Genomic DNA, 18088 nt, shown 5'->3' with positions numbered 1-18088 from the left:
TTTATCTTTTTAAAAATGATTATTTAAATTACTATATAGTGTTTTTTTCCCAACTTCACTTACAAAATAGTTCATAAGTGTTAGATGGTTATAATATATGCTAATTGAATATGTATATGAGTTGTTCAAAAATATATGTGAATAATGATTCATATATGTTATGAATTATGTGTTTATAATATGGTAAAAGATAATAAGCTTATATACGTGTTAAATGGTTATAATGTATGCTAATTGAATACGTATATGAGTTGTTCAAAAATATATAGGAATAATGGTTCACATAGATTACAAATTATGTGTTTATAAAATGGTAAAATATAATAAGTTTTTATATATATGTAATTATATATAAAAGACATTATATTATTTTATAATGATTTATTTATTTAATATAAATATATAAAATATGTGAAAATATTAATTTAAATTAAATTGAAAAAAAAAACACATTAAAATAAAATTACATACTATAATTTATTTTATTTTTCATTATAATTAATCAACTGTTGAGTGTAAAATATGTAAAATAAAAAAATACCATAATTGTAGAAATGTGTTAACCTTAATATTTTAAACACACAAAGAGCTAGTTTTATGAACTTGAAAACTGCCTCTAAATTGGAAAAGGATTTTTGTTAATTAACTAAAGACTAATGAGAATTATTATATTTATTCACTTGCACTTTTGCATAGCTACATGTCGTTATAGTTGTCTTATTTAATTTCCTACATGAGTATAAATATTTAAAAACACAAATACACTTCACTAGATAGTTAAAAAAACAAATTTTTACTTTTTAAATGTTTTTATGCTTGGAGATTAAAAAAACAAAAGCTCCTTAGTCTAATCTACTATTTGTGGTTAACAAATTGACATAGAGATAAACTTTAAAATACTAATTTGCAAATATTCTGCATAAAAGAGACAAATCTAAGCTTCAACTTGAACCTATGCACCGATTTAATCTTCCAACATTTATTGACACATTGATATGTGCCCTCCAATGAATGGCTTCGGAATAACAGTAATCCATAACTACAGAGAAGAAAAAAATAAATAAATAAATTGTAGGAAAAAAAAAAAATACAGATTATAATAACATAAAAATACAGGCAAAAACAGAAACATCACATAAACCTCTTTTTCATTGTTATGCATTCACTAACGCTCGAGTGGTGAATCTCTTTGTTTAAGTGCCTGCTTAGAAAAGTCATTCATTAATTTCATGCCTATTTTGACCTATTAAAAAACAAATTAGAAGAACAATTTCTGCCATATGCATAGAAGGCATTATTTTTGTAAATAGAAAAACTGCCATTTGCATTCGCTTGAATCCAAATTAATTTGGGAAATAAATTTTAGAATCCTTTAATTCATAGTCATATAAACACCGAAAAGGCAAGTTATCCAATTCTAATTAGCTATTTATCTCACCTTTTGAAATAGATTCCTTCATTTATTTCAAAGAGGTCATTTTTGATAGTAATTTTTCCTTTCTTTCTGGATGATTGTAACATCAAATCCTCATGTATCTTTTTGACTCTGTAAGAGTACTTCCTAAATTACTCCTTTGCTTATCCCACAAATGCCAGACATCTTATTTTTTCCTCTGTAATTCCAGACTACTCTTTCGGGATTCATTCAGCTCATATTCCAATGCATTCACCTGGAACTTAATGAGTTCTGCGTCAATGGTGATCTCTCTGTTCTTTTGGGTCAGTGATCCCATTTCACAAGCCAGACTCATGTTTTGCTCTCAGCTCTGCGATGATACCTTCCAAATTATTCTTTTCAGCAACCCACAATTGTCTGTCTCCAATTTTTCTGAGCAGATCCAGAGTCTTTCCCTTGGAATCATTCAAGATGGATTGCAAATCAACTTTTTATGTTCGATATTGTTGTAGAACCCTCTCATTTTGAACCCTTTCATCCTGAATTTGAGCTATTCTCGTGATATTCTCATTCAACTGGGCCTTCGAGGACTCTACTTGAGCACTCGGCACTCTATTTTTCTGACAGAGCAATCTGCCTTCACTACCCTTAGAATTATTCTTCGTTCGCAGCTCTGCAGAATTGCCTTGCAATTTTTTCTTTTTGGAATCCCACAAATGTCTGTCATCTTCAAAATTTTCAAGTAATTCCCGTGTCTTCTCCTTGGATTCATTCAATTGAAATTCCAATCTTTTCGAATAAAACCCTGTGGTTCAATGTAGAAATTATTATATGTTCTGCCTAATAAAGACAAAAGGTTCTCCTTTATCCATCTTCCGTGCTTTCTCTGCAATTAATCTAATTTCAGCGATCTCCTCGGCCTCCTTTCATGTTGCTGCAATCTGTAAGAAAAGCCCATCCTTTTCCAGTTCCCAAGCTTTACATGCGGCCTCAAATTAGCCAGACATTACCTTAATTTTATTTGTCAACTGCAAAACACTAGTTTCCAGAGTTTGTTTATCAGAAAACACTGCCCTGTTATTTCTGAGAAATTTCTCTTGTGGATCCCTCCTTGGCTTCCTGCAATTGTTGCCCAGCTTCCAGCTTTAGAAATCTTAGCATTGTATTCCTCGTCTCTTTGCTAGCTGCTGTTGCAATTCCTTACCAATTTCCATCAAATGGTCACTCCGTTGTTCCCCAATTTTAACTTCTTGTATGAATTGATGATTATCTATCTTGGACTCGAAATTTGTTGAGGCCTCTTGAAGAATATGAATCTATTATTCCATTTCCGCTACCTTGTGTAAGAAAAGCCTCTTGAAGAATATGAATCTGTGATTCCATTTCCGCTACCTTGTGTAAGAAACAGGCCTTAAAATCATCTGTGCAGCGGAATATCTCTTTTTCATCTTTGCCATTGCAAAGATCGAACCAGGATGATGAGTTGATACTATTTTGTCTCCTTCGTCTGCTGCCTTTTCCCATCTTGGCGCTCAACAATCACAATAAAATTTTCATGGGGAAGGGATTATGAATGAATTTCAAATTTTGAATAGGCGGGAATTTCAAATTTCAAATGAAAGAGACTGCGTCTTTAGGGATGGTCCAGGGCGAGATGCTCCATGGATATCTATGTGATGGTCATCCGTAGGATGCTCATCAATGCATATGTTGATAGTCATCTGTGTTGAATCCTCCATGTATCCATGCCATCTAATGTGCAAAGTCAATAGTGTTTTGTGGTGTACGACAGTGAGACGGAAAACCATAACGAAAACGAAGGGCCCAGTTAGCCACGTCAATGTTTTTGAGCAACCTGCAATCGAGATAAGTTCGGCGCTCTACGTAGAGGGACATGTGGATTGCATGCAAGCCCGTATGCCTACCTAAATGTTTATATATTTTTTATTTTATTTTTAATTTACCATAAGTTTATTGTTTTATTTAAATAAATAACTAAATAACATGACTTGTAAATTTATATTAAATAAATGATAATAACATATATAAAAAATAAGTAATTAAAAATAATAATATGGACGCAGAAGGATGCATGCAATTCTCACCTCACATGTTCAACCCCACCATCCTTGAAGTTTGTTTTTCCTTCTTTGGCATGTTTATGAGTGTTTAAGAGTTTTATATCTTTGGATGTGTTTGATTCTGTTTTCAGTTTATTTAGATGCAGAGCATAATAGGTGTAATTCGATAGGTGGGCTAGTGATTTGTTTTAAATGGGAATGAAATTTTCTAAGTTTTTTTCTATTAGTAAACAAAAATTTTCAGCAGGATTATATTTTCTTTCTTTTTTGTTTTTTTTCTAATTTTATGAATATTTGTAGGTTTTTGGTGCTTGAGGATTTCTAATTCTATGAATATTTGTAGGTTTTCGGTACTTGTTGATTGAGATACATAGTAGTTTGTCTAGGCTATCTACCAAAAGGATTAAGGGAACAAAGAGCAAGGCTCTCCTTCATTCATAAATGTTCTATTTGATAAACTGCAATTTTCTCTTCTCTCCCTTTATGTCTTTTTTCAGTAGTAGTATTGATAAGCTGATATAGATTAAGAACCATGGCGTTCGAATTGTCAAGTGCACTTTACAGAAGGTCCTTTTCCAGCAGGGGCATTGATGAGATGATATACATTAAGATCTATGGTGCTTGAATTGTCAAGTGCACCTTACAGAAGGAGAACCAACTGTTGAGAAATGATTTAATGAAAACTAACACATTACCTACTTGACAACTAATTCCTTTGATAAATATGAGTATGTCCCTTAGAAATTCTAACAAACGTTAGTTTGCAATTTATATTTTTCCTTTTAGAGCTTTTAGGAAACAACTTGTGTGCAAATTTAGTGCCAAATATCTATTAGCTCGTGGCAATTGTTTTCTCTTTATGCTTCTTGGTAAAACTTTGAATAGGTGGGCAAGGAGGAAACTAATTCTAAGATTTGTCATTGTGCATCTACATTTCATGATTATTTTATTCATATGTTAGTTAGGATAAAAGCCTATTAATGGAGGGTTATATTTCATTTGCAATATGCGATTTCAGCTAGGTATAAAACCCCATAACAATTGTTGTGGTCACTAAGGAGTTTTATTTTTAGCAAATTTGGAGCTCAAGCTATTAAGTTCAAGTAAGGCTATCATTCTTTTCTTGCATTACTTATTTCTTTGATATATAATACTTCACAATTGCACAAATGCCTATCCAAATTTCAAATAGATAGTTAAGCTATGTCCAAATGCACACAAATAGCTTCACTTTCTCTAAAGGTTCAAAATTGTCTTTCACATGTCAAAGGCTCTATTTTTCTTTTTTGTTTGGCCAATGGGGTTTTGAAATTTGAATCTTATGGTTTACATAGGACTTCATGATAACAAGGCGATCACAAATTGAGCTCCCCCCGGGCCAAAGGGCTCTAATTTCATTGGCATTATCCCATTGTATTTTATTCTTGGAAAGAACTTGCAAATACTTCTACTTAAAATGAACCTGTCATCATGCTTTTGTATTTGAAAAATTATGGAAAAAGAAAATACAACATGTGCATATTGTTTTCTATGAAAACTGAAAAACATCAATGAAGATGCAACAACTTGTGATTGAATTAATAACACTGCAAATAGCTATTTCCTCCTTTTAGTAAAAAATGTTCCCTAGGAGAGAATTCACATATTCACATATTGTATGAATCATCTAATGAAACCTTTTCCCTTTGATGGATTCATCAGACTAACCAAAATATGTTTGATCATGTGAAACATGCTAATTCTTTGACATTCTTGTGCCATGGTGATAGAAATTTGCACTTCCCTTGCTTTACAGATGGAACTACAAAATGAAACATTGTAGTAATAATTTGTAAGTACTTAACCATTCAATATTTAATGAATTATTTAATAGCCATATGAGCATAAATTCAAAATTCTTTCCAATAATAATCTAAATTCTTCGTAGTTTCCATAAATGAGAGAAACTTCCAAATTTTTAAGCATGGTCGGGCAACAATAATGCATGGAATTAGGACGGTTCCCAATCAATATCATGATAAAGATGGTGATGATCCGTTTGAGGATGGGTGCAACTTCTTGACACTAAAGGTGATCTCTTGGAATGCAATAGAGGGTGCGGTCATCAAATCTTATATGGCTATGAGAGAAGAATTGTCGTAACTCTTCTCTATGTTCTTGGATTTCGATGAATAATTTAAAGGTTTCACAAGTGATGATGACTTCTTTATATAATTGACTTATGTGATTTGTTTGAATGTTGATATTCCTATAGTGTTTTCAAATTGCATATATATATTTTTTAAATTGCATGTGTTAATTTCTCAACATTTTCATTTTCTTATGTAAATAATACACATTAGACTGTGTAAATTTATTTAGTCTTCCTAAGAATATTTCGTAGGAAAACTCTATGATTGAGGTATTTGATAGTTTGTAGCATAATTATAATTAGATTGTTTTAGTTTAAGCTTTAGTTATCAGTGAAAGTATATTAGTATGATTCATTTGAGTTTTAATGCACTTACACATGAAGTTCTTATTAGCCCAACCTAAAGGCACAACTAGAAATTAAAATTTACACAATGAAAAATTTGGTTATTTACATTAAGCCCTAGGTTTTCATTGTGTTTCTTGTTTGTGAGATTTTATTTTATATACCTAGAATTATGTATATCTTAAAGACTATATATCCAGTACAATATATATCTTCAAAATAATTTTGTTAGTGGCATATTTTTCTCATGCTTTTGCACCTTTAGTTTTGTCCACTATACAAAATGAAATTATAACAAAATAATATTTTAACATTCCTCATTCTAGCAATATTTTACATATGCTAATGTTATTAGCACTGTGGAAAACAACATTTTCACTTCCCTATGCTGATGGGACCAGCCCAACACTTTATACACTCATCATAAAGGGAATGATTGATAATGTTTATTTGGTTGATTTAATCACACGGTAATGGCAACAAAGCAATTCAGATATTTTGGATTTTGGTTGATGTGCATTTAATTGTGTAATAATGTAAGGTACTTGCCTGGATGTTTGCGCTTCCCACTCAACTCTTTGCTTGTTCCCTTCACTCATTGGTATTCTCGGTCATTTGTTTTTGTCTGTCGAGGGTTTCCTCCTCAGAGTTCTGCAAGGTTCCGTGGGCAGCTATGCTGCAGGTCCTGGTTATGCTTCTGGTGGCTCGTTGCTATGACTGTATTGGTCCTTGTTCCTTGGTTCGTAGCTGGTTGTGATTCGTCCTGTAGTTGCCTGGGTAAGACCTCTATTGTGTTTGGTTTCTTTCTGTCGTGGGCTTTTAGGCCGCCGTATGTTAACTCATGCACTGATATTTCTCGTCTGGTTTGGCAACTTAACGTCTATTTACTTTTAGGCTCGGCTCGATGGCTTTCTTCCATCTCAGGCATGCACAGGTAATCTATCCTTCTCTGTTTTCAACTTATGAACCTCCTTCTGTGATTCCTGACCTGGATCGCTCCTTGTTCTCCTCAATCCGTCGGCGCTATCACTGGAACGCTAGTCTTTGGCCTCACTGTGAACCCTCAAGTATCTGTTGGCATTCTTAACGGTTTAGTTGTTCTTTCCAGCTCTATAATTCCACTTCTATTGCAAGATATCGCTAACACCTGTGTATTCTCGGCTGTGCAGGTGTTAGGGTTTGCTGTTGGAGGGTTTGGTGTCACACGCCTCGGTTTTGTCTGGTAGGCTTTGCCTCTTCTAACTTCTGTTAGTTCTTCGTCTTGGTATTTTTAACTCTGTTCTTCGAGTGGGAAGGGTTTGTCAAATTCTCACTATGAGAGATGCTCTATTTCTTCGGAACTCTGGTTTCCACCGTATAATGACTGAAATTCCTTGTTTGTAATTGCGGCTCCTTCCCAAACCCTCACCTAGGGTTTAATGTTCAGGGTTTGTGTCTTTATGTCGTGTTTGAATATTTTTGGTTGAAACCCTCGCCTAGGGTTTATGGCTTAGGGTTTGAGCATACACGGCCTGGGCCTTATAGTTCTGTTGTGAAATTTTTAATACACTGGACTTTGCAATATTTGGAAAGAAATGCTTCTGGGAAAATGTAATGATATTGGATTTGAATTACCTGGTTATATACGTTGTTTGTTTTCTCAAAATTTCATGGTTAGAACTGCTATCATGCGCCTTCGGTTTGCCTGAAGTATAATGTATAATTTTATACGAACCCTGTAACTTTGCTGGCAATGTAATATGGCTGTCTCTTGAATTATAATGTGGAAACTGTCACTCGGCCTGTAGGTGTTTGGCCTGTATGAAGTCCCAGTTTACTTCCATTATCTGCTTCAACGAATTTCAAACCCTTGTATTGAGTCTGCTCTTTGGTCTCGCTGTATACACTAGTTCTTTCTCTCCATAAACGTAAAGAATTATGTGTTTTAAAGAATCTATGAATGGTTAGCTGTGTATTCAAGCATTCATAAATCGAAAAACATAATAACTCAAAATAGGCATACAGATGGACAGAACTTTGATTTCTCTGCTGTTATTTCTTAATTGAGTGCGAGAGGTATTGGACTGAACTCCTCCATGATTTTGTCCTATTACATTTATAGCTTCTCTGTCCAGTTAATGAAACTGTACAGTTTCTTTTCAGTGATAGACCTTTACAGTTATTTGGTTACTAGTCATTCATTTCATATTATGACAAGATTTTCTCTTCAGGTACATTTGTCTTTTTCTTTTTAAAATAAAAGGATAATCATGACTTGTTAACAACAGATCAACATATGAGTATAACTGTTCAACTACCCTTAACTAACATAAAATGAAGTAATAATAAAAGTCCTACCTACTTTCCTGTAAAACAACAAAAAGACCAGTAAAAGTAAATTCAACTTTTCTTTGACCTGGTAGAGACTTCACCGGGTCATGGTGAGCTGGATGCTTCTGCATCATATGCCCAACTGAAAATGAAAATGATTTTAGTGCTTGCTTCATACTAAAACCAACACCTTATACTTCCATTGAATAGTGATCCTTTGTATAGTTTTGGAGCGTTTACGTGGACTTTCAAATTATTTTAATATGTTTAGCACGGTGATTACTTTGTCTCTGAGAGATAAGTCATTTGAACTCCGAGAGGATGGTGGTGAAAACATGCGATAAGGAGGTGGGTCTAAAAGGCGGTGTCCTATTTAATATCTTTAGCACCATGTGATTATTTTGTTAGCACCATGTGATTACTTTGTTTAAATTTACATGGTTTAAACCTCAGTGGATTCTAATAATTCTTTATTATTAATATTCACATTTTATATTTTGAAGAATCCACCTTCACTTATATATTCCTAAACAAGCCTTCACACTATAACAATTCCTCAATGGTCCCAATGGAGTTCTATATTTTGATGAGTCCACCTTCACTTACATACTTTTAAACAAACCTTCATAGTACTACAATTTCCCTTCACTTACATACTCTTAAACAAACCTTCACAGTAGTACAATTTCCCCAATGGATGTATTTTGCCATCATATATTATTGCTACAGGTGAGAACCTCATTTAATGACGTGAAGAAAATTTTACTGTCCCTATGATGGGGAACTCCAAGAAGCTTGAATCTATAATACCAACTAGAAAATATAAGATTCTAGATGTGCTATTGCTTTCAATTAAAGCCCTAGAAAGGACCATAATATTTGAGCATTGGACTTCTTTGCATCCATTTACATAATTTATTACCGAAATAATGCTTACAAGGAAAAGTAGTAAAAGAATAAAAACGTTACTTGCCGTTAAAAAAAATAGTGTTTTAAGAAGATCTTCAATTTCAAATGACCTCTTTCCTCATTCGTCCCCATCTACTCATTTGAACCTCCATCCCTATTATGAGACAAAATATCCCTTCTTATAAACTCAAGAGAGGGGAAAGTAAGCCCAGAATTAAGTAATAAAATCCCCTTTTTCAACCAATGAGAATCTTATATTTTCGGTGGCCTTTCCTCCATTTCAACCTGTTGCCCATAATGTTGTTTGGAGCTTTGGAACTTTTTCCATTTTCCCTTGTTGTAGCTTCTATGTGGTGGAGAGTGGGTTGGAACACAAAACATCTTGTGCCTCTTAGAATAAGAAAGTTGGCTTTTCTAATTTCAAAAAGTCAAATAAAACACGTTATGACTTATACTGATTAAAAGTATTAATATGTAGCTCGTGTAAGATTTACTTTATTATATTCACAAAATCTAAATAGAACACACTAAGATTTGATAACTTAAACGATGAGAGTGGCCATCATGGCCATGTTGGTTTGGGCAGAGATGTCATATAAAATGTTTTAATAATCTCCTCTTAAACCTCATATGACCAACCACACATCTTGCATTGGTTTTCCATTGAAATCGCTCGTGCCACGTACTGAAACCTTTTAGCCGGCCTTCAAGCTCCTCTCATCATATGTAGGCTGACATCTACAGAGAGTTTAGTCATCTCATGAGGGAGGGAGCTCAATCCCATGTCACATGAAAACGGTTTTATCAGAACATCGTTATCACTTCTTTCTTGTAAATCATTAAACATCATTCAAAACTTCATAATGGATTCCTCTGTCATTAAATAAGTTTATGCGATTTTGACTAATACTTGAAAGTGCGCAACCTGAACGAGAAAACTGGAAGAAACAAAGTTTCAATTTCATGTAGCATCGTTTTTTACCTCAGATAAGATCCAACACCCAGGTGCAATTTCAATCTTAAACCAATGCCACCGTAAACCACAATTCACTAGTCACCAGCAAAGCAACCTGTATGTTCTCCTCGAGCAGCTGGCGAATATGAATAGAGGTAGTTTCTTTCATTATTTATGTCTTAGATTAATTCATTTAGCCTTTCCATATAATAATTTTTGGATGAAAATTTATCCTTGACACTAACCTTCATTGTTTTCCAGTAGTTACCAAAGCGTCCTTGATCGTCATGAGTTATGCAAGAGTCTGAATCATCTTGGCGTTGCTAGATTTTTTTTGGATGTAATTGAAAATTTATCCTTGACACTAACCTTCATTGTTTTCCAGTAGAAACCAAAGCGTCCTTGATCGTCATGAGTTATGCAAGAGTCTGAATCATCTTGGCGTTGCTAGATTTTTTTTGGATGTAATTGATAGTCTTCAGTTGCAAGCATATTGATTGATACAAATAAACTTTTGATCTAGTCGTAGGTTCAGTGCCCTCTACTCTTATGTCTGCAGAATGTTCTACAGCTAAAGCATCCTTGGTTAGCCAGATTGTGCACATTATTTGAAAACAAGGGATTGAAAATTTGGTGCATTTTGCAAATATAACTAAATTGATAGGTAATGAGCCATGCATGGTTAGTGAAATGGGACTTCTTTTGGATCTGTGTGTAATTTCATAGGTTGGGTAGGCATGGCACCTGCAAGTAGTGTTCCACGGGGACGCGTCCCCTAGGGTTGGGTGCGCACACCCCACGCACCTGAGATGGGGGACATCTAGGGAAACGTTTCCCTACGTCCCTCTTTTGGGGAGACGCGGGGAAACACAAGGGGACGTTTCCCCAGTGTGGTGGATGCAACTCCCCAAAAGGGGGATGCCCTTCAAAATGGGCTATGCGTCCCCCCTTAAATTTGCTTGTAAATAATGATTTATGACAGGGAAAACATAGTATTTGACCATATTTCCCTACTATTCATGGTAATGTTAAATTCTTAAAGTAAAAGTGACATTCTCCTTTATCTTTCATTTTTATCCTTTTACTTAAATTTTTAACATTACCATGAAATGACTTAGGATGTTTGAGAGTGGTTCTGACCTCATCGGATTTCATAGGGAGAAAGTAGAATTTTAGATCTCACTCAAAATCCAGTAGACTTAATAGTTTTTCAGGAATTCAAGATTCGATGGAGTGCAATGTTTCCATTGCATTTTGTCATGTACAAGGGTATGGAATTGGTATTTAATCAAGAGCACCAAGCCCTCTGTGTACTTTAGAGTGACTTTTAGACTCATCACTCCAATGTTTTTGAGTTTTAATTATATCAATTTACTATTCCAGTCTTTAGATCAATTTTTCAAGAATTCAGGATTCGATGGAGTGCAATGTTTCCATTGCATTTTGTCATGTACAAGGATATGGAATTAGTATTTAATCAAGAGCACCAAGCCCTTTTTGTACTTTAGAGTGACTGTTAGACTCATCACTCCATTGTTTTTGAGTTTTAGTTATATCAATTTACTATTCCAGTCTTTAGATTTCAGTATCTATTATAGTCTATTTTGCTTAGTACTAATTAGATTCTAGAATGATAAATGATGAATTTTAATTTTAAATCAATTTAGAATCTAGAATGATGAATGATGAATTTAATTTTTAAATCAATGTAGATTTGAGAATGGTGAATAATGAATACTGAATATGGATCAGAGTATTTCATTATTGAATCTCATGGTTTATGGATGAATCATGTATGTATTAGTAAGGATGATGAGTATGGATCAATGTATTTCATTATTTAATTCAATTATGTATGTATCATTCTATTTATGCTTTCATTATTGAATATGAATTTGAAATATATATATATATATATATATATATATATATATATATACTAAAAAGAAAAAAAAAAAAATATGTACCCCGACGTCCCCCATCCCCCCAAATTTCCCTAAAATTTGAGGGCACTCCCACACACCCCCTTGTGCATCTCTCCGCACCCGCGTCTCGTGTCCCGAAGACTTGGTGGAACATTGCCTGCCAGCAAGGCAAAGAGGAAGGATTATCTTGATGTGGCAAGATGGATGTTTAATGTTAACACATCTCTTGGGATTATTACGATGGCTAACAAAATTCTAATGGAAAGATATGGCTTCACTTTGTCAGTTTCTCGTTTTGTAAATCTCTTATTTAATTTTACCAAATTAAAGCATTTATAATTTCAAAGTTTATTGTTATTTATTCTTTTGTTAGATGATTCCATTTGATTTTGTACTTGTTTTCTCTACAACACATTAAGTTTCCAATGTTTTTTGATTGAGAATCTATATAGATATACAGTTTTGTGTCCAAGAGAGGCAGTGTGGGTGATTTGTATTTATTTCCATTCTAAATCACACTATTACTAATAATTTGGAGAAATGGATTAATTGTATGCTAGGTGGGTGATTTTTTTATCTAAATGTGAGGGGGTGGATGAAAATTATTCTTTTTTGTATAGGCTATATCTTTACGAAATTTGTGATTTGTGTTAATTTATCCATTGTTAACATAAATGTAAGTATCATGTGAAATTCTATTAGTCTAAATGAGATTGATACATTTTTTCTATTTTGCAATAATGTATATTACTCTTTTGTAGTATTTAGATCAACACACTTCCTTAATCACTTTTTTTTTAAGTTTTTATTTATCTAAGTAAATAAATTATTCGCTATATACTCACTGAGAATTGTTGGATTTTTTAGATGAAACCTAATACATGATAAAAATATTGCATCGATCAAAAGTGTTGAAATTCTAGGAATATATCTGATTCAAAATGAAATGTTACACAAATCATTGAAATTTTCTATTCAAGCAATCAAACAAAGAAATGACAAAGAAAATTAGGCAACAAAAGAAGAAGATCATGCCAAATATTAAATTATTAATATGATATTTTTTCATGTATCTCAATTGATCTATTAATGTTTTATATTTGATTAAATGCTAAGGAAACCATATTTTGTTGAAACCATCCTCTGTATTAGTTGGGATGCTTAAGGTAAGTTTTTCATCCTCTCTATTAATTAGGATGCTTAAGGTAGGATTACGATTTTCAAATGATAGGGAATTTCATCACTATTATGGTTTTTTGTTTATGTATTAATATTTTTATAAAGTACAATAGCACAACTATATTTATTAATGTAGTTGATATATTTTGATTAACATGAATTTTTGATGATAATTGGCGTAGAAAAGGGATGCTATTAATGTAGTTGATATACTTTGATTAACATGAATTTTTGATGATAATTGGCGTAGAAAAGGGATGCTTAAGGTAGGATTAGGAATTTCAAATGATGGGGACTTTCATCACTATTGTGGCCTTTGTTTATGTATTAATATTTTTATAAAGTACAATAGCACAACTTTATTTACTAATGTGGTCGATATACCCTGATCAACATGAATTTCCGATGACAATTGACTTAGAAAGGTGGAAAATGAAGTATATCAACCACAGTAGTAAATGTGGTTGTGCTAGTTATAGCCAAAGTCTATCCGGTGGATTCATTAACCATGGTTGATGAGATTGATCAAGGGTGATGAGGTTGACCATTGTCAAACTTATATTAATGTTAGTGCCAATAATCTACATTTAATAAAGAGAGAATATTCTTCTTGATATATGCAATCCAATAAATACAATCAAGGTTTCCAAACTTGTTTTCATTTCCAACCACAATTTTACAAATGGAAAATAAGTATGTATTTTGAAAACTCAACCATTTAATTTAATTTAGATAACTATGTTAATTGAGCGAGGCTCATTCTACAACCCAATATGGATCCATCATCAAAGTTGAAATTTTGCTCATATCAACCAAAAACTATACAAAACATAAATAATATAAACTCAAAAAAATTTACACGTTAATATATTAGATCTGTATTTAAAATAAATCTATACTGATTATATTAATAGGATGTATTTACATATAATTACACTATTATTTATTTATATATAATTGCGATGGCTATGGAGACAGAGGGACCAAAATTATAAAGTGTAATAATAATCTTTTCTACTCACTTAAAGCCTCGAGAACCTTTATTGTTCGTATCACCTACTGAAATATATACGTAAAGGTGGCATATAAGCGTTCCAATTTAACTACCAGCCTTATTGCAATGCAAATTACATCCTAAAGAAAACCATACAAATTATTGAATCACTTCAACTTAGTATCCCCACCACCAGCTCCTCCACCGTTTCCATAGCCACCACCACCTGACGTGCTTCCATAGTCCATCGCCATAACCAGACCCAGACCCATAGCGAGAACCAGAGGCATACTGCTTTCTTAACTGCTTCCATAACGATTGTCAGAATCAGAACCAAACCTATAGCCTACATCCGAACCCCTTCTACGACCACCGCCAAAACCAGAACCAGACCCATTGCCAGAACCAGAGTCAGAACCGCTTCCATAGCCACTGCCATCTCCCGAAGCAGATCCGTAACCTGCACCAGAGCTAGAATCGCTTCCATAACCGCTATCAGAGCCCGAACCACTTCCAGAACTACTACCAGGACCAGGAGCAAACCCATAGCCTGAACCAGACCCAGAACCGTTTCCATAATCACCGCCATAACCGGAGCCCTAACCAGATCCGTAGCCACTTCCAAAGCCACTGGACCCCACGGCGTTACCATCGCCGTTACCGGAATTCCATCCATAGCCACCCGCCCAGCCACCCTTGTAACGGCTTCCTAACGCACGACCATGGCTGCCTCCTTCTCCGAGACCAATTCCGGCGCCCGAACCAGCAATTGAACCGCCGAGGTCCAAATCCACGTCACCTCGTACAAAGCGGCTTTCGACAACAGCGCAGGCAAACAGAAGATCTGCTATGGCCGCTACTAAGAAGAGTGTGCGGTTCGACATTGCTACGTGAAGATAAAGAATCGAAGGAATCCGCAGTATCACTTCCCTTCTCTTATATCCTCACTGTGTGAAATCCAATTAGTGAAGCCAAAACACTCGATCTTGAATGAAACCTGCAGTGAGCATGGCAAATGTGGGAGGTATTTATAGAGTTCGCGGGAGCCTCAAACGTATCAGCTCACGCAAATGTGCTGTGGAGACCCTGTACCACCGGTAGTGGAGAACGTGTAAAACAAACACAGAGATTCCATGGAAGTCTTCATAATCGGAGGCTGAGGAAGCAGAAGTGAACTTAGTGTGGTGACAAGGATCATGCTTTGCATTGTCCTCGCTGTAACTATGAGTCTCTGACGTGGCACGGTAACGTGCCTGATAATTATAATGCGAAATAGCGTTCAAAATTGAACACGTCAGAGCCCTTCAAAGGGCCTCTGGCACGTCAGAGAAGTAAGGGGAAATTTCTACACGTCAAGAAAAATTTTAAATATGATTTTTGTCATTTAAAAAAAAAATTGGAATAATATCTTAAATTTTTTTAAGAAGGGCTGTTAAATTTTTAACTTTTTTTTAAATTTCATTTTTTCTAAAATTAAAATTTTAAGAATGTTGAATTTGGGAATTTCCTTTCATGTTAAAACTTAAATTCTATTTTAGAAACTCCCATTTCAAAAACAACAGTGTCTTTTTGAGTTGTTTTTTTCTAATTGTGCATATGATGCAAGTTTTTATTACTTATTATGCCAAAATTACCTTTTCATACCATTACATTTCGCAGTTTCTAAGTTGCTCCCATTTAAAAAACAACAGTTTTTTTTTGAGTTGTTTTTTCTAATTGTGCATTTGATCCAAGTTCTTATTAATTATTATTTATCAATTACCCTTTGATACCATTTCATTTGGTAGTTTCAATTGAGAGCCACTAGGTTTGACAACGATTTAAGCTGGAGAGGAGCACATTCCATAGGCTTCCTAACACATTCCACAGGGTTCCTAACGTACTGGATTTTATTTGTTTGCGGATTCCCAATTCCTGGTATGTTTTCATATTCCCAATTTCTGAATGAGTTACTTGTATCAGTATTAGTAAATGTGGTAGTGACTTTGAGGCAAGATACTAGTAATCAGAGAACAGATTTATCTTTGTTCATAATAATTATAGATGCCACCTCAAATGTGGAAAATATGTTGTGGACTGCTTGTAGTTTGCTTACTTTATTTTTCTAGAAAACAACAGGTTATCCACAAACATGAAATGTGAAATACCAGTGGTTCTTATTACCCAGCATCTAGCAATTAGTCCATTTTCTCTAGCCAACTGAATGCCTCTGCTCAGACCATCAATAACTAAAATAAATAGTAATGGAGAAGGGGAACAATCTTGTTTTAGTCCCTTGTAGAGTTTGAAGAAATTATTCGGTTTCTGGTTGATGAGTATTGACAGTTTTGTTGAGGAAATGCATGTCATAACATAACAAGATTAGTCCAGATCGGTATAGTAGGCAATTCTGTCATCTTTAAATAAACATGTACTCATTTTTAATAAATCAATATCATATTATTTTCCCATCAAATTTCAATATCAATATTCAATAAGATGGTCCATTTCATCATCACCCTTTCATTTGAACTTAGAATGATCTTTCAATTGCAATACAAAAACAATGTCCCCAGTTACAGTGTCCGGTGCTTCATCAGCTTCACCCTGAAAGACTATCCTCTGTCCATGCAGCAGTGACGGTACCAAGTAATATGGGGATTGGTTTCTTTCAAAAGCATATAATTTTCAGAGAGAATAATGTACATATGCCGTCTCAGTCATTTCCCTGCTTATTCAGTCGCAATCTCATTAAAATCGCTGGGTAAAAATAAAGCTGAAGCTTTACAGACTTACCCCACTCTCAAGTAATGGCCTGCTTCAGATTAATTATATGAAATAAGGGTTGGCATCTAAATATCTTTGTGATGAACATGTGTCAGCCAACATGAAAATGAATCGTGCTTCTCATTTTAATTGTGTCTTCCACTTTCAATTCAATTGATTGATGCCACCTTCAGATGAAACTTATGTATAAAGGCTGGCATCTGAATTCAGAGTTTGTGTGCACTAAATAAGCTATCCTAGTTACAATTAAGTTTAATTTATTCAGTTTATAATAGAAAAAAAATTGATGTCTCCTTTAACACTTATAAAAGAAAATAAATTTATTGCTTCATGGCATTTTTAGATCCAAAATTAAAATCAATCTAAATTGGTAATATGAATATTTTATCAATACTTTAATTTAATATTTTGATTGAAAACCCTTACCCACACATAAATCTATCAAACTATCCCATGCCAAACATGAAACCGCCTCATCAATTATAAAAATTAGAAACACAGCCCATAGTTTTCCAAATCCACCTCGCTTATGAATACAACCCGCTGTTTTTTAATCCCTTGTCTTCTATAAAATACAACACCCTTCTTCGATTCCTCAGAGCTTCTCTTGCGTTCGCATTCTGTTATCATTTTTATATGTCCGAATAACTATCCTAGTTGCAATTAAGCTTAATTTATTCTGTTTATAAGAATTAATAATAATTTCAAATGAGTGGCCATTAATTTTGCTCGTACATTTGTGATGACTATGAATTTATGCTCTAAAACAGAATATCCTAAAGTCTAATTGGTGAACAGGGACCAAAACGATACATTGATTGATTTAATAATAGCGCAATATAAGAGATTTAAAGGGACCAAACATTGAAAGATTATCAATTTCATTAACATTGTATCCCAAATGAATTATGTATCCCAAACTCTAATTCATGAAGCTAGACCAAAGTGATACATAGATTGATTTAATAATAGCACAATATAAGATATTTAAGGGGAACAAAAATTGAAAGATTATCAATTTCATTGCCAATAAAGTTAAGGGTAAAGTGATTTACAATCAATTGTCTCTCATAATAACTTATTTTGAACATAAAAGT

At 33.8% G+C, this 18088-nt stretch overlaps 1 pseudogene; it reads right to left on the bottom strand.

Moving 5' to 3' along the window:
- Positions 1-14524: 14524 nt before the first annotated feature.
- Positions 14525-15208, bottom strand: LOC149159795 (uncharacterized; annotated as a pseudogene).
- Between the last annotated feature and the right edge of the window lie 2880 nt (positions 15209-18088).

Source organism: Pinus tabuliformis, chromosome 5_2 (assembly GCF_031772625.1).
Source record: "Pinus tabuliformis cultivar Carrire ecotype Pingquan chromosome 5_2, CPIR1, whole genome shotgun sequence".
NCBI lineage: Eukaryota > Viridiplantae > Streptophyta > Pinopsida > Pinales > Pinaceae > Pinus > Pinus tabuliformis.
The sequence above is the reverse complement of the archived record's forward strand: the minus strand, read 5'-3'. Positions and strand labels throughout refer to the sequence as shown.